Below are 19,098 nucleotides of genomic sequence, written 5' to 3'. Positions count from 1 at the left end.
TGGACATTCACTAACAAAATAGGTTGGGCTAGCACACAGTGCACAAACATCTTGGACTAGGTTAGGTAGAATCGGAGAGTATCCAGTGTTCAGAAGATAGTCTAATTTTTAAGATAACTCATCTACCTTACTGTGGATATCCATAATGTTTCCAATCTGATAGATTCTACCTCTTTTCTGTTGAGACAGGGTTGTTCTCTAGAGGTGGCGGACATATGATGAGGGAGTTTTCGCTAAGTGTTTCAAAGAGCTATTAAGCCTCATCTTCACTCTTTAGCATGAATGTCCCACCACACGATGCATCGATCATTTGTCGGTATTTCTCTGATAGATCATCATAGAAACACTGAACAAGTTGCCATTTGGGGACAGCATGGTGGGGACATTTACGAATAAGGTCCCTTAACCTTTTCCATATCTCATGAAAAAGTTCACCATCCAATTGAAAAAAACTAGTGATGGCTTTTCTAATTTGATTTATTTTTTCAATTGAAAAATATTTTTTAAAAAACTCTTTCTGAAGATGGTCTCAAGTTGAAATGGTTATGAAATCTAGAGAGTTTAACTAATACTTGGCTTTGTCCTTAAATGAAAAAGGGAATAGTTTAAACTTGAGGGCATCATCGGAGAAGTTTTGAATTTTTACTGTGAAGCATATCTCAAAAAATTTGTCCAAGTATTTGTACGGATCCTCATTCGTCATCCATAGAATAATGGTAGCATTTGAATAATGCTAGACTTGATTTTGTATTGTGCCGCCTCCACGGGAGGAGACTAGATACATGGCGAGTAGATATAAGATGAGGAAGTAAAATACTCCCTCAATTATCGTGGTGGGTCAGTCTCTTATTTTGGATCCATAGTTTTGATTTGGTTTGTCCGAATCGTTCTTTCTAGCTCTAGGTCTAATGGGTGTAAATCAGGTTATAATGATCGGCATCCTAGCATGCACCCAAAAGATCTCACTGAGTTTTAATTTCAGTAATTTTTTTTTTTGAAAAAGAAGATGAGAAAAGAAAGAAGGAGAGAGAAAAAGTTCTAAAGAAGAGAATCTAAGGAGTTCTAAGGCTAAAAAGAGAGAAAAAAATTAATTAGGTTTGATATTTTTAGTTAACAATCATGTGGTTCAATCAATCCTGACTATAGGTTATCCTAGATCTAGACAGCTCATAATTGCCAAGGTCACCTTTAAGCATTTCAAGTAGCATATTAGCTACTCAACTGGTCAGATAAGTGTAAGGTTGGTGGGAGTCCCCTCATTGCTTTCCTTAGACACCAACTGCATTGGCCAGGTAAGCGAATGAAATCAATTAATGAACCACTTTTCTTTGGGATGTAATCTCTAAATTACTTTTTTAGACACCAGTTAAACTGACTAACCTAAATTCGGTTCAACTTTTAGGGTTTTTTGTCCTACTGAGCTCGAGGATCCTTAGGGGTCAACATCTAATCGATTTTAAATTAGAAGTTTAGATCAATGCAATTGCAAGATGGTGGTTTATGGGCCAAGAAAGAGTGATAAAATCTTCACCTTATGTTGATTAGGCTTTTGCCCTTAAAATTTTTTTATAAAAATATGCAATACAAAAAGAAAAGGTGTCCAAACATGTTAAGTAGCTTTTAAGATTTAATTAATTTATTTATATTAGTCAAGTGTTATGTGGTATCTTTGTATTCTTTTTATATTATATTATTTTTTAAGCAAGATAGAACGAGAGTAAGTTTTAAATTAGGTTAATTAGGTAATGAGAACATCTAGTGAATCTAACTAAATGAAAAGTAAATAATGCTAAGATTAAAAGGCAAGTAAGTAACCTACAAATAAAGCAACAAATCAAATCTACTTTTAGGATAATAAATTATTCTAAACTATAGAAAGCAGAAAATCATTAGGCTATAGAAAGTAAGTTTTTTTTTTTACACATGTAAATAAAGAAATCTATATATAAAGTAGTAAATCTACCATATACGAAAAGCAATATGAGGCAAATTTTTTGAAAAAAAAGAGTAAATAAAAGGTAATTAAATAATTTAAGTAAATTAACTAACAATAAAAGGTAAATTACTAATCAGTAAAGTATGAAAAATAAGGTACAAAAAAAAAATAATCAATTAGAAATATAAAGCAGTAAAGTATATAAGGTAGTCAAATAATCTAAAGTAAGAAATAAAAATTAGAAAGTAGTAAAATATTTTTTTTATTATTTTATAGATTTTTTTTAATTTTTTTTAAAACAATTGCATCAAGATTCTAGCCATGGTGCCAAAATTTGATGCATGTCGTAGCACACCAAAAATAACCCTACTCACTACTATGTAGATAGGGTGAGTCGGGATCGTATCCGCAAAGATCTTAGTCGATTGTTTCGAAAACGTAAAAAAAAAGAATAATAGATTTAAGAAACTAAAAAAATATATAAAAATTATAATAAAATTATTTTTTATTAATCAAATAAAGAAGCATACATAAAGAAAAAGAAATAAAATTATGATACAAGATAACTAAATCAAGTTGATCTTCTCACTGCGTCCGATGGTGGATGTGTCTCATTGAATTCTTCATCTTCCTCCATGCAGACAGCGGCAGGATGGCAGAAAGGCTTGATCTAGAAACTCTAAGGAAGAAAGGTAGATGGAAGCGGGTATGTAGAAGAGAAAGGGTAGCGGCACTAGGATTAGGACCTCTCCTAGATTTGATAAATGGTGTGCTAGGGTTAAGATATCTCCTAGACTTATGGAGAAGAAAGAAAGAGAGATGGAGATAGCAACTTGGAGAGAAACTTAGGTGTTGGCTTCCTTAGAGAAGATGGAGGCCTTGGAGTTCTATTTATAGAATGGGAAGGCTAGGGTTTCATGAAAAGAGAGGTGGGAGTGTGAATAAAAATCCTTGGATCTTCATGAAGAGTGATCTTTGAATCTGAGCCTTTGAGATTTAAGTCATGTTCACACTCGATTCCATTTATCTTCTAATCTGAGCCTTTGATTGGAGAGGCTGCTTTTTGATCCTTGATCTTTAAGTCACGTTCACACTGAAATAGGAGTTGATTGTCTAGTTCACTCAAATCTGACCTGATTTAAATCCAATTTGAATCGTATGAACCCAAACTCTTCATCACCTATAAAATAGACTAGAGAGCATCAAATTTTCATAAACTAACATCAATTATTATAATATTTAGTATCTCTAGTAGCTTAAATTAAATATTCATCACACCTTCCAACTTGAACTTTTACTCGTCCTTAAGTAAAATAGAAATATTAGCATTGTGCACCAATTTATCTTGAATCGAAAGTTATTCTAGACATTCCTAACTATAGTAGATCTCTGACTAGATCATTAAAGAGGTATTTCATTGGATTATCAATTCGATCTAATTAGTAATTGAGTATTAGCCATAAAAATTTTTAGAGATCTTCCTTTCATCGACTCCCCACTCTTCTCTTTAAATCCTCTAACTTAATGTGGGTTTGGTATAGTGTTCTTTTGTAGTTTATTCTCCTTATTCTTTTTCTTCGATCTTTTTTTAAAAAAAAAATATTTATATGTACAGTCGATGCAATGTCCTAACCCTTTAAGCTTTCTAATTGACTCTTGTAGTGAGCTTTAGACCAATGACTCCTAAACCAGTTGACTTTAGGACATTAGGTGTAAAAACCCCTCAGACTTATTGACTCAAGTCAAAAAGGCTACGAGTTAAAACTGACTATACAAGAGGTTTCTTCACATTCTCATCTTTTGACGTGAACAACAATACTTACTTAGGTGAAGAGATCCGGTTACTTAGTGAGAAATACTAAAACCCTCTCCTTTTTTTTCATCAATGATTAAGGTGAACTTTTTGCATACTTTGATATTTTCACCCATATCTGTATGAAGCAGATTCTTCATTGAGGTAGGTGGAAAGAGGATTCTAAAATCATTTCAAAATTTAGTCTGATCTAAATTCTACCATTAATTGGATGTCCTTAATAATTTCTTCCTTGATATTTCTAAAATTATCTAGATCGTTAATCACTCATTGATTAGGGTGCCTAGTTAACTTCAAATTGAGATAAAATTCAGATACACAAAACTAATTATTTTTTACCATACTCGAGGACTTAATTAAATTAGTTATTCTCTCCTCCCCAACTTAATTTCCATTGTCCCTAATGGAGAAAAAGAAAAAAAAATATAAAAGGAGGGATACCACCTGATTTGCTGTTGTTTGCAGGTTCTTTCATATTTTTCAAGAGCCCTCGTCAGATGTTGATGATGTTCTCCCCTCAACTTAGCTAGTCATCCTTATTAGATTTTTATAAAATAAAAAAATTTAGATAATTAAAAAAATAAAATATTAGGTTACCTCCCAACAAGCGCTAAGTTTAAGGTCCTCAGCTAGACCAAGCCAAAGTTCAATTGTAGACTGGATCCTATAATTTAATTGAGTCAACTTGTTCGCCATCTCTGATTTTATCCATATAATGTTTCAATCGTTGGTCATTTACTTTGAAAGTATTTTTCTGTTTAGGATCTTTGATTTCAATTGCTCCATAAGAGAACACCTGAGTTACGACATATGGTCCATCCCAACGTGAACGGAGTTTTTCAAGGAATAGTCGCAACCTCAAATTATAAAGCCATACTTTTTGATTAGGTTTGAATATTTTTCGTGAAATGTATCTATCATGATAAGCCTTAGTTCGAACCTTATAAATTCGTGAATTCTCGTATGTTTCATTGCGTAGCTTTTTTAATTCGTTCAATTATAGTCTTCTACTACTACCTTCATTTTTAATGTCAAAATTGAATTGCTTTATGATCCAAAATATGCAGTGTTCTAGTTCTACCAGTAGATGACAGGCTTTTTAAAAAATAAGCCGATAGAGAGACATTCTTATAGGGATCCTGTGTAGTACGGTAGACCCATAATGTATTATCTAATCATCCAGACCAATCTTTTTGATTAGGCTTAACCATCTTCTCGAGAATTCATTTGATCTCTCTATTGGAGACTTTCACTTGGCCACTAGTTTGAGGATTGTATAGTGTGGCAACTTTGTGAGTGATTCCATATTTTTTCATTAAACTTTCAAAGTACTTATTCACGAAGTGTGCACCTCCATCACTAATAATGACTCTCAGGCAACCAAATCGACTTAAGATGTTTTGTTGGATGAATTTGATTACCACTTTGTGATCATTTGTTCTGATTATCATAGCTTCAATCCATTTAGATACGCAATCTATTGCAACCAAAATATATTCGTATCCATAGGATGGAGGAAAGGGGCTCATAAAATCAATTCTCCAAACATCAAAAACTTCTATGACCAAGATGGGCGATAGTGGCATCATATTTCTTTTAAAAATATTCTCCGTTTGCTGATAGCACAAGCACTCAAGACAAAATTTATGTACATCTTTAAACAATATCGGTTAGTAAAACCCATTTTGTAACACTTTTGCGGTCGTTCTCTTTTCATTGAAATGTCCCTTGTATGCATGAGAGTGACAAAAGGTAAGTATACTTTGATACTCACTTTCAAGGACACAGCATCGAATCACTTGATCAGGATAATGTTTGAACAATTTGGATTCCTTCCAATAATAATGTTTGTCCTGTGAGAAGAATCGATTATTCTCCTATTTTGTCCAATAGAGAGGAACTTGCCTTGTTGCCAAATAGTTAATGATGTGGGCAAACCATGGGATTTGATCAGAGGAGGTGGCAAAAAATTATTTGTCGAAGAATTTCTCTTTGACCTCATCTGTACCCATCGTATGATCAACTAAGATTCTAGAAATATGATCAGCGACCATATTTTTGGAATCCTTCTTATCTCGGATTTTTAGATAAAATTTTTGAAGCAGAAAGATCCATCTGATCAATCACGGTTTAGTATCTTTCTTTGAGAGCAGATGTTTCAGAGCCGCGTGATTAGAATACACTAGAATTTTAGACCCTAATAGATATGAACGAAATTTATCAAGGACGAATACCATAGCTAGTAGCTCTTTTTCTGTCGTGGTGTAGTTCAATTGGGCATCGGAAAGAGGTTTTTTAGCATAATAGATCACATATAGCTCCTTATTAATTCTTTGACCTAAGACGGTCTTTATTATGAAATCAGAAGCATCACACATGATTTCAAATAGGAAAGACCAATCAGGGGGTTTTATTATGGGTGCTATTGTCAGAGCTGTTCGTAATATGTAGAAAACTTGTAGATATTTTTCATTAAAGACAAATGGCATATCCTTGACTAGTAGATTGCACAAGGATCTCGATATCTTGCTAAAATCTTTGATAAAGCATCTGTAAAATCTAGCATGATCTAGGAAGGATCGTATTTGTCGAATCGAAGTGGAGGGTGGCAGTTTTGAAATGACCTCAATTTTGATTTTTTCTACCTCAATCCTCCTTTCAAAAATAATATGTCCCAATACGATTTCTTTACGAATCATAAAATGGCTCTTTTCTCAACTTAAAATCAAATTTATCTCCGTACAGTGCTTAAGGACTTTGGAGTGGTTGTGAAGACAATCCTCAAAAGTGGTTTCAAATATAAAGAAATCATCCATGAATACTTCGAGATATTTATCCTCTATATCCAAGAAAATAGTCAAGATGTACTGTTGAAATGTAGCGGGTCCCTATTATGAAATCAGAAGCATCACACATGATTTCAAATAGGAAAGACCAATCAGGAGATTTTATTATAGGTGCTATTGTCAGAGCTGTTCGTAACATGTAGAAAACTTGTAGATATTTTTCATTAAAGACAAATGGCATATCCTTGACTAGTAGATTGCACAAGGATCTCGATATCTTGCTAAAATCTTTGATGAAGCATCTGTAAAATCCAGCATGATCTAGGAAGGATCGTATTTGTCGAATCGAAGTGGAGGGTGGCAGTTTTGAAATGACCTCAATTTTGATTTTTTCTACCTCAATCCTCCTTTCAGAAATAATATGTCTCAATACGATTCCTTTACGAATCGTAAAATGGCTCTTTTCTCAACTTAAAATCAAATTTATCTCCGTACAGTGCTTAAGGACTTTGGAGTGGTTGTGAAGACAATCCTCAAAAGTGGTTTCAAATATAAAGAAATTATCCATGAATACTTCAAGATATTTATCCTCTATATCCGAGAAAATAGTCAAGATGTACTGTTGAAATGTAGCGGGTGCATTGCAGAGCCCGAATGGCATACGTCGAAAAGCGAAAGTGCTATAAGGACAAGTGAAGGTGGTTTTCTCTTGATCATCCGGGAATATAAGTATCTGATTGTACCCTGAATAACCATCTAGAAAATAAAAAAAATATTGACCCACTAGCCATTCTAGGATTTGGTCGATGAAGGGTAATAAAAAATGATCCTTACTAATAACAGCGTTTAGTTTCCTATAGTCAATGTATACTCGCCAACTAGATGGTGTGCGAGTGGGCTCGTTGGACTTCATTCATCGTCTTGGACCTCGCTGTAGGCTCAATATGAATCAAATTTTGAGGTGTCAAATCTCAACACAGTCTTAACAAGATACCTTCAAAAGCTTCAATCTTTGCAAGTAAATTTTGACTACTATGAGATTTTCTACATTGCTCGCTTGGAGAATGTCCAAGCTGATTTTTTATCCCGACTCATGACATTCAACTGCAATGAGTTGAAAAAAAATTTTATTGAGTACCTCGACAATCTGAGTATTGACACTAAAGAAGTTCATCGAGTCCAAGTCGGTCATAAACCGAGTTAGATCGACCTATTCATTGAATACTTAACCGACGGAAATTTGCCAATCGATCATGAAGAAGCATGATGGATAAAATGGTTGGCGACTATATATGTGCTAATCAATGACCAACTCTACAGAAGATCGGCATCTTTGCCTTCACTCAAATATCTTCGTTCTTCTGAAGCTGATTATGCCTTCAGAGAAGTTCACGAAATTATTTGCAACAATCACTTGGGAGGTAGATCACTATCTTAAAAAAATACTTCGACAAGGATATCACTGACCGACTATGCAAAAGGATGTCGCCGACTTTATACAAAAGTGTCACCAATACCAAAGATTCATCAACATTCAGAGACTTCCATCAAGTCAGCTCACATCAATTTCAGCATCTTGGCTGTTTGATCAGTGAGGAGTTGACATACTTGGCCCATTTCCTCCTACTAGTAGACAACAAAAATTTATTATGGTTGCCATCGACTACTTTACCAAATAGGTAGAAGCAAAGTCTTTGGTATTGATAACAGAGAGAAAGATGACAGATTTTTTATGAAAATCTGTTATTTGCCGATTTGGTCTATCCCAAGTCATCATCATAGATAATGGTCGATAATTCAATGATACAAAGTTTGAAGAATTCTGGACAAAGTATCAAATCATTCACAAACTTACATCGATTGGACATCCTCAATCTAATGGAGAAGCCTAGGTGATCAATAGAATAATACTACAAGATCTGAAGATAAGATTGGGTCATGCCAAAAGTTGATGGGCCGACGAACTCTACAGTATACTATAATTTTACTGAACAACTTCTCGAATTTTGAATGGAGAAACTCCTTTCAACTTAGCATTTGGAACCGAGGCCGTGATCCTATTAAAAATCAGTCTATCATCAACCTGAGTGGAATGTTACGATGAGTCAACTAATTCGGACAAATGATACATAGACTTAGACTTGCTCGATGAAACTCAGAGGCAAACTCAGCTGAGGATGACATCATATCAACAACGGATAGCCTGATATTATAATTCTTGGGTTAAGCCCAAAATTTTCCAAATCAGAGATCTTGTCCTCAGAAGAGTTGAAGTCTCCAAACTGACTGAGCAAGAAAAGTTATTCCCAAATTGAGAAGGTCCCTACAAAATTTTAGAAGTACTTCGATCAGGGGCATACAAAATCATAAACTTAGATGGCACAAAAATTTCTCAGACTTGAAATGCCGAGAATCTACTTATGTACTATTAGTAAGTCATTTGGATTGAGTACATTAAAGACTTCTTTTTTACAACACTGTGCCAACAAGTTCATCTATTCGGCAATCCACCAAATAAAATGATCGACTGGCACTCGATCATATAATTAAATCATTGGCTGACACCTCACGAAAAGTTATTCGATTAACACCCAAGTAACTAACTTATGGCAAAAAATTAAGTCGGCTGACTTCGACTAGCCAACATTGGATCTGAAACACCCGAAAATGATAGTTAATCGGCATATGCCCGAATAACTAAGGGTCAAATAGTTCAAAATAGATTTAAGTTGGGAAACTATTTGGGTGGTCGACTATGTTGCTCAACTTGATAGCCTACAACAACCGACTACTTGACTTAGAAAAATTTTCACTAAGTCAATTTTATTTGTCATTGTCTACATGTTTCTACTGACTATCATACTTAGGCATTTTGAAGAATTTTAATCTATAATTATCGACTATCCACCCAAAGCATCAAATCAAAAGAAAGAAAATTTCACACAAATGTTTTGAGAAAGAGTTCATTTCATTCCAAAAGAAGTTTATACACAATCAAAAGACAAAAACAAAAATACAAAGAGTTCAAGGATGTTCCTTCAGGTCACCTGCTTCCTCATTGTTTTCAAGGCCTTGTCTTCCTCATCCTCACCAAGAACCTCATTGGACTGCAACCCGCTCAGATTTAGTTTGGGCTGAAGGCAACTAAGGGCCCTCTTACAATCTTCAAAGCCAACTCGATAAGCGATGGTTGACCCCTCGATAATATCATCCTCGAACTCTCAAGATGCTTGAAACTTGGCCAGTGCCTGAGAAGCTACTTCCTAAGCTCGAGTTTCTACCGTCGACATCTTTTTCTCTACCTCCTATGTGGCTTTCTCGACATCTTTTCTTTTGCTCCTCTCTTCATTGAGGGCAGCTTTTGCAAACTCCGTCTCCTTCTTGAAGTCAATCTTCAGCTTCTTCAACTCCTCCTTTTTTAGCTAAGACTCCAGATCGACAGCTTTATTTTGAGAAAGAGCTAACTCAATCTCCAGCAGAGTAATTTTATCTTGATATTTCTTCTCCCACTCCTTAGTAGCACGGAGAAGTTCCTCAGCTACTTTGGTTTGAGCATTGACAGTTTAGGCCTTGTCCTCTATCTGGCGATTAAGCTGCCCGAAGGCAGTCAACCCCTCATACAAGATAGTTGCATCATATGCCAGCTACAAGAAGGAAAAATTTACTATGCCAGCTGCAAGAAGAAAAAATTCTCTAAGTCAACAATTCGAAAAAAGAATTCAGTTGAACACTGAGAAGATGGATGCCCAAACTTACTAACACCAATGATGCACAGGAGCTCGATATAATATCCTCGATCGGGCAGACCTTCCTTGCTTCCCAATCGGTGAGAAGCATCACCATCTTCATCAACTCCTTTGCAAGTCAATGATCTTGGAGTGCCATGTCAATTTCCTTGATGCACATTTTGAGCATGATGTATGCCTCTTCGAAAGATTTCGAAGGGCCGAACTCGACTATGAAAGTGGGGGGCATCGGAGCCTTCCCTCGACCGACATCTCTATGCACCATGATCCAGCCAATGTCTGAGTCATCTTGCATTGATAAGGCTTGAACCACACTAGTGGGCTTGGTCGGTGCCTCACCAACAATGACGACATCATCATCCTGATCGACGGACACCACTAGCACCGATGGTGGAGGTGACGTTCGTTCCACCAAAGGTAGTCAAGGCAGCAAGGTGGCTGAGTGCTCCTCTAAACACATGAGGATGATCCCTCTTGGGGTTTATTTGGTGGCCCCCAAGAAGGTCCGTCAGGACCAAAACCCGATCTCTTCTTAACGGCATGCTGAATGGCTTTCATCGAAATCTTCATGCCTATAAGTCAACAAGAGAAATAAGACTTCAGATAAAAGTAAATCTACAGAAAGACTCAAGAATTCAAAAGAAGAAGTCTACCTAAGGAGATAACTGGGCTTATCCCGACATCATACAATGACTGCTTATTAAGAAGTTTTCATTGAGTTGAAACTTTGACGCCGAGCAGTAACTCGTAAAGCTCTTGATCTTCCTAAAAAACTACTTCATTCTTGTTTGGGGAGAGATTGGGAGTAGTCTAGATCCAGCTAAAATCCTATGGATGGTTGGTGACGTTGTAGAAGAACTTATTCTTCCACTTATGGATGAAAGAAGAAAGCCTGATAATAAATTGACAATGGTATCAGGGACTAAAGAACCACCATCTTCTTTTCTGAGGATGTTTCTTCACCACAAAAAGAGCACGAAAAAGAGAGATCCTCGGCTCAAAGTGAAGGAGATGACAAAGGATGATGAAAGAAGAAAGGATTTGGATGGAATTAGGAGCAAGTTGAGCAGGGACTATATCATACAGATCAAAAATATTAGCAAAGAAAGGATGTAAAAAAAATCGAAGCCCCGATCAAAAGAACTCCTCATAGATGGCAATATAGCCGTCGAGGGGATGGACAATCCGATCATCTTCACTAGGTGCCAACAATCTATACCGACTCAAAATTTGATTGTGATCCCTTAGTCATTGAATGTTGGCCTCAGATAACTCGAACCTCTCATAAAGAGGTCCGAAAAGATTCTTGACAACTAGATGATCAACCAACTCATGAGAACTAGGATGGTCCTACTAAGAAGAAGTAACATCATCGAGAGCATCTCGAGGAACATCCTCAATCTCCCTCCGAATAGTTGGAGCTTGAGAATCTTGATCTCTCACAACATTCTCATCTCCAGACTCCCTTTTGGATGAAGACATTCCTAAAAACCCTTAAAAGAACTCTTATAAAACTAGAAATGAAAGAAAGGATTGACCCCACAAATACACCGACGACGATGGAGAAGCCGACCATGATGAAGCCTAGAGCACACCAGAGAAGATGAACCCTATGCATGACTAAGGACTGGAACAAAGAGAAGTAGAGCAAAAGTGGGGTTCGCAACAAAGAAATCTAAAATCAGAAGAAGATTCAAAGGGAAGAAGACCTCTTATTTATAGCTATGCCTGATGGCTGCAATCAATGCGAAAGATCCCGCCATCATCAAAGATTTTGATGTGTGGCTGTGATCTCAGCCGACTACTCATTCGGCTTTTCGACACACCATCACTACGATCCTGCCAAGTCAGTTGAATCCATATGAGGACCAGCCAAACAAATAATCGGTTGACACATGGCTGACTCAGATCGCTCGAGAATCATTACTTTGCCGTGCGATCTTCTGTAATCATTATGGAAGTTCACTTCGAGCAACCCGCAGTATTAACTGCTTCATGTCCCATGAGACAACAGAGCCACCGTACGTCTCGCGAAATGACAAAACGGCTGCCTGTTTTACGAAATGAGAGGATGGTTGGACTCTTTTTTCTGAGACAACAATAAATAAAACTCGTCGAAGGAAATAACTCAGATTTTAGCACCAATTAACTCCTCTCATCCAATTGCACTACAATATCGGACTCAGGAGTTGGGGGCAAGTGTTGGGGTAAATCTTTATCTTTCAATCGACAAAGTGGACAACCGATTAAGAGGACCATGTCGACTTTCGTATTGGCCGATGATCCAATTTAAAATTCAATCAACAATAATCGACTAAGACTAAGTCGCGATTCAACCGACTAAGTCTGACATGCGACTATCAATATCTGGCTAACAACTCTCTCTATTTCTTGCCGACTATCTCAATCTCAAGAGAATATGGGCCATGCATTACTCAGCATGGATATTGCTTACCCACATTCATGAGATTGTGAGACATAATAATCGTCTACTGATCACCCCTTGCTCGGTTTTAATGACGGATAATAAGGTAATTGCCCACTAAAAGCAATAACTCCAATGTCCTAAATTTTAGGGGCAGAACTTATATAATAACGATATTCTTCACTCTATATAAAGTGGTAAGTAGGGGGACTAGGGTAAGTTTTTGACATAACTCGATTCTTTGCTCTTGTGCTTTGGTCCTTTCTACTATTTTCTATCTCCTGCTGAGTTTAGCATCGGAGGGTCCTCCATCGGACAACTTCCGTCAACAGATTTTTTCGACAAGCGGACTTGATTTTGCAGGTTTTCTGCCATCCAACAACTGGGTGCAACACCTCGGCTCATGGCTGACCATCTTGTCGGAGATTTATGGCAACATCTAGTTTTGGTAGAAATGAGACTCCAAATTTCTTCTACTACATCCAATTAAGATATGTCCAACAACTTCTGGCTCATTGCAAATATCACATTCTACTTTCAAAGGATGCAACATTCCCCTACTAAAAAGTTCTATTTTGCAAGGTAATCTCAACCAAGCCATTTTCCACCAAAATAGGACTACTCGAAGTGTTGCTTTTAACTTCCAGTTTGATGTAAAAATCTTAGTGGACCAAGTCCACTGTTTAAAAATTCGACATAGCAAATCATAGTAAACATCTCAAACTTTTATCATAGGGGAAACTTGTTTTATACCAAACCTGAATATCTATGATAGATGAATCCGGAAGAGCAATGAATTGAATTTTCTCAACCAAGTCAAAAGAAAATAAATCTTATAGTAAACACACATTCCTCGTACCATTATTGACCAGGAAGGAAATACTTTTGCCTTCCAATGAAGCAATAGAGTTTAAAGGCATAGGACTCTTGATAAAAGGGATATCAGGAACCAACACATCCTCTGATATATTGGTCCTCCTACCATCACAATTTGCCATTAAAACCCAAACATAATTTTTAGCTAAAAAAAAGAAAATAATCGAGAGGAATGTGCAGCAATTTCCCTCCAGGTAATCAAGGTTCTTCTACCACATTGATATTCATTTCATAAATCTCCAAAGCCATACTTAGAAGCAACCACAAGCAGCCCATAAGGAATCAAGACTCAACACCAATATAATTTTGATTTATACATCAAAAGCTTAAAAAAAATTGGTAGTTATTGTGGGAGGAGAGGACTTTTAATCCCACATCGGTTGTGAGTCAAAGAAAATATTCGTTTGTATGGAATAGAACTCTCTCTTTTGTGAGATGTCTTTTAAAGGACAAAACTGTGAGGCTTCAAATAACCAAGGCTCATTGAAGCCTAAGACAGTCAGAGTTAAAGCAAATATTACTTCATGCATACGGGAGCGGAAACCAACCAAGCCATCCGACCTTTCACCATAATAAAATGGCACTAGAGGAAGGGCCCACCCCTAGCATATAGTGTCCCCCTTGACTGGGGAGGCTATTGTTGTGGGAGAAGCAGATTTTTAATCCCACATCAATTATAAGTCAAGAAAAATTTTGACTTATATGGAATGGGATCTTTGCTCTCTTATGAAGCATTTTTTAAAGGGCAAAATCATGAGGCTGCAAATGACCAAAGCCCACTGAAGCCCAAGACAGTTAGAGTCGAAGCGGACAATACCTCATGCATGTGGGAGTCGAGACCGACCCAGCCATCCAAGCCACCTAACCCTTGGTCACAACCATAATGATATGGTTGATAGATAAAATATAGCCTAAACTTGGTCCATTATTACATATAACCACCTATAAAATATAAATATTGCAGGCATCACTATAGAAAAAAGTATTTTTGCTGACTTAATATTGCTGATGCTAAGAGAAACCATCGATAAATTTTAAACACCGACTTCACCTACTGATGCTTGTAAAGAGTGTCGACATCTCATAATGCTTTAAAGCATCGACAAATTATGATGCAAAAAAGTATCGATGGAAGTCATTATGCATTGTTATAATTCAATTCCCCCCACTACTTATCCCATGCCTCTGTCTCCGATTAGAAACCCTAGACCTCTTCTCAAATCTTCGAAGAAAAGCAGTAACTTCGATCCCTAGCAAACTGCCTCATTGTTCTGACCTTGCCAACATCAATCCACCATGCGTGCTCCAACCTCCCTCATTTTTCCACTTTTGCACCACCATCAATCTCGCACTCTCCGCTCTTCGGCTCCATCAGGATTCTTCTTCACTTCTGACTCTTGAGGTAAAGTGAATCTTTTTTTGTTTCTACTCTATTTTTTGGGGATGTTTAGAATTCTCACATCTTTTTCGCTGATTATTATTGTTCCCTGTGTTCTCTTGGTGAGAATTTGATGCATGGGGACTCTAATTGCTTTGCATTCGAAGGGCTTTGCTTTCTGGGGTTGTTTATTTAATTGGAAGATCAGAGATTATGGTTTAAAGAAAATTAGTAGGGAGGAAAGATAAAAGGGTTTAAAGGATTAGGAACTAAGATTGTTTAGGAAGCAGACTGAATTCTTGGCAAGTGTATGCCCCATTTTCATGTTACTAAGGTTAGTTTCAGATTTGCAGAGAGTTTTGGATGCAATTTGAGTGTTGAACAGTGAGAATCTCCTTTGCTGACTTTAAGAAATATTTAAAAATTCTCTTGCTCAGCTTTATTTTATCCAACCATGTACCGTTTACTAGTTCTAAATAGTAATCTATTCACAATTGCTTGTTGCAGTGAGTCTGCATTATCCAATTATTTACTTAAAATTACATGTTTGGACTTCTTGCCTTAATGAGTTTCATGATTCAGATCCATAGTATACAGTGTAGAAAATTTCATTTTAATTAACTCAATTATTCTACTAGACCAAGAATGAGAATTGGGCCAAAGCAGCAGACAACCATCATTCTTTGTTTAGTGGTCAAGCATCCAATTCAGATTGGTTGATGCCAGTTGATCCTTCTGATTTAATGTATTTCTGTGGACCGTATGGTGGTTGTGAGAATCTTGGCCTCACAATCCCTTTAAATCCACTTGCTGAACATCTTTGCTGAAAAATTGTAACTTCTTTGATCAGAATTTGGATATTGAGAGTGTTCATCCTCTTGCTTTCATTTTGACTAGCTTATGATGTTTGGCTGGACCTTCCATGATAACAATTCACAAAATTTTTATGTTAATAACTGCTATCTTAGTTAGAGCTTTTAATCAATTTCTTAAAATGTTTGGTTGGACCTTCCATGCACCCACTCAATTCATTGCCTCTAGTAAACTATTCAATTATCATCCTTTCTTCTACGGAGAGTTATTGAGAGGAAAATAAGTATGCAAAATAATCACAATTGTTTATCAAGCATAAATCACTTTGCTACTCTTAGTTCATTAAGTGATGACCCTCTCTACGGATCAGACAAGGTTAGACCTTGAATGAGGGTTCCTAATGGATTTTTTCATACTATTAGGTTATCAGATACAGAAGCACTGGCTCACTCTCTCTTCCCATTTAGTCTTCAAGCTTGCAAAGCTATTTATAGACAGAATGCTGTGTTATGTAAACATGAAAAGATATGAACTTTTTTTTTTTTTTGATGAAAACTTTGTAAACTAATTTAAAGGGGTTCCCATCTTTTTATAGTGATCCTACAATCTGTCTAATCATCTGCTTTCCTTCAATAGTAACACTACCCTCTGCTATAATTATATCAATATCCATCTCACATGCTTAGGGTTTTTTCCTAGTTGGCAATCGGAAGGGATGAGACTTTTAGTGAATACTTGGTAGGCAGCTATTTGTAATAATACATTTTTAGTCGTTAGAATTAATTATATCTCTTTTTTTTAATATGTGCTAATTTTTTTGTATTTTATTCTGTAGTCTGTTGGTATCAGAGGATTATAGTTATTATTTTCTTCTTTTTTTTTTGGACAAGCAGAGGAGCCAAAGGCTGTATTAAAATATAGAAGTAAGGTTTGCATGATGCTTGGTACATAATAATAAGGTAACCGTGGATACCAGACACAATAGAGAGAATATGTAAGGACAAACAGGTAGTAGACAAAGATAGAAATCTATAAAAATACAACTACAGAAAAGTGGTTGAAGGAACTTCCAGTAACATTGAAAAGAGAGATATGAAGGTGAAGAGCTTTCCAGTAGCAAGCAATAAGGTGTGCAAGAGATGACACCATCAATCATCTAAAAAGGCAAAGCATGGCCTGAATGTGAAGAACAATTCATTGTTAGCATTGGAAGCTAGGACATGTGCAGCAACAATCCCAGAAAATATCCATAGAGTAATAGCATCTGAATTTTATTGTCCTGCAATGAGGGGGCATAAGAGATAATAAGGAAGGCACTTGGAGCATGTGAAGAACATATCCACAGTAGGAAGGCATTTGCAGCACGAAGAAAAAATAAGTTGGTGAAAGCATGTACTCCAATAGCTGCAGTGTTTCTTGCGTGTAACTGTTGAAAAGAGGAGTGAAATATGCAGCTCTGTAGTGTAATTGAAAGTATACATGCTGTGCAGATGAAAAGCATGAAATATAGATAAGAAGCTAAATAAACTCTCCCAAGAATAATGATAGAAAAATCGATGTTTGCAATAGTAAAGGTGCAAAGAAAGAACAATTAATTCCCAACTATAGTATGTAGAATACAACAGAGGAGCGAGGTTCACATATATAGAAGAACAAGATATCTGCAGTATAAAATGATGGGTAGTGAACTATGAAATTTCGAGAAGGACGATTATAAGCTGTCCCATAAGCATCAGCATAGAGAATTAGGAAAAATTGAGAATCCAAACCAGAGGAACTATCCAAGCAAAAGCCACCCGATAATGTTTTCTGAGCCATATAGTCTACGGCTCTATTTGCTTCTCTAAAAGTATGCATGAATTTGATAGAAGTTGTAGATGACTGCCAAGCTTTAAGATCCTGAAACAGAGGTAAATGTAGAAGTTTAAGAGGGCTATTGGTAGAGAGCCAAGAGATGACTGTGGATGAATCACCTTCCACCCAAACTAAATTAGCGGAAAGATGCTGAATGGCTTGTCGAAGGCCAAACCAGGCTGCAGTGAGCTCGATGACTGGCACGGAGGCCATTGGCAGACATTTACCTCTGGCACGAATAAGTCAGCCTGTGTGATCTCTAATAACATAACTTGCACCAGCTTTAGAATGTGTGACAGAGGCATCAAAATTAAGTTTAATAACTCCAAACGGGGGAGACAACCAACGAACCGGAGAGGTTTTTGAGAGTGGCTGGCAGGGGATAAGTTGCGCCAACGCCTGGACGGAGTAAAGAGTGAAACAGAATAGTTATTGTTTTCATGCAATGGACAAAAATTAGATAAACAAGTTAAGGTCCGGTAAAAATTATTTTGAAAGAATTCAAAATTTAATTTTAGTAATTCAATCAGTATTATATTTATTATTTGATAATGTATGTTAACTGATCTTTATTTCTATTTGTTAATACTAGATGTCATCATGCCTCAACGTAGATGATTTGATGATATTGAGCTAGGGATGGCAACGAGTAGAGTACCTGCAAATTTTGACCTATACATATCCGAATCCGTTTAATATCTAACTATCCAAATCCATTCTAAATCCGTTATGAAATCAACTCCAAATCCCAAACCCATCTCATTTAAAATTGGTATACCCATCGGGTACTCGAACCTACCCAAGCCAAAGAAGAATCCTTTGGATCAAAGTTCCCCAAACCCAACAAAATAAGCTCTCAAAACCTCAAGGGATCAACTCATACTGCCACAAAATCCCATATGCTGGAGCAAAAACCTAGCTGGAACCTAAGCAACCCATCCAATCTCTCTCAGGTACTCTCCTTTCCCACAGATCTCTGAAGAAAGAGAATCAAATGAAAAGAAAAAGAAGCAAAATGAAAAAAAAGATAATCAATCTACATGGAAAATGGTCTTATCTTTCATTTTTTTCTGCTTTTTCTTTATTTTCCTTGATTTTTCCTCTATGTTCTCCTAGTTTTTTCTTTATTTTTTCCATCCTCGGGAGTCTCAATTGGGTGAGAGGCTTGGAACCTAAGAAACCCCTCCCATCTCCCTCAAGTGGTCTCCTTTCCCATGGATCTCCAAAAAAAAGAGAATGAAATGAAAGAACAAGAAGGGAAAAGGAAAAAAATTGATCAATCCATATGGGAAAAGGTCTTACCTTTCGATTTTTCCCTCTTTTCCTTTATTTTTCTTAACATTTCCTTTGCTTTTCCCGAGTTTTCCCTCTATTTTTTTCCATCCCGAAGAAGTCTCAATCGGGTGGGAGGCTTGCAGCGGCCGATAGAGAAGCTTAGATGTTAGATAGGGCTAGGATTTTATATTTATAT

General features: G+C 36.5%; 1 non-coding gene across 1 annotated transcript; it reads left to right on the top strand.

Annotated features, from left to right (window-relative positions):
* Positions 1-368: 368 nt before the first annotated feature.
* On the top strand, positions 369-474 carry LOC114914259 (small nucleolar RNA R71). Its single transcript, XR_003801046.1, has one exon. It is a non-coding gene; the product is annotated as a small nucleolar RNA R71 (small nucleolar RNA).
* Positions 475-19,098: the final 18,624 nt, after the last annotated feature.

Source organism: Elaeis guineensis, chromosome 5 (assembly GCF_000442705.2).
Source record: "Elaeis guineensis isolate ETL-2024a chromosome 5, EG11, whole genome shotgun sequence".
Classification (NCBI taxonomy): Eukaryota; Viridiplantae; Streptophyta; class Magnoliopsida; order Arecales; family Arecaceae; genus Elaeis; species Elaeis guineensis.
This window is presented reverse-complemented; position numbering and strand designations above follow the sequence as displayed.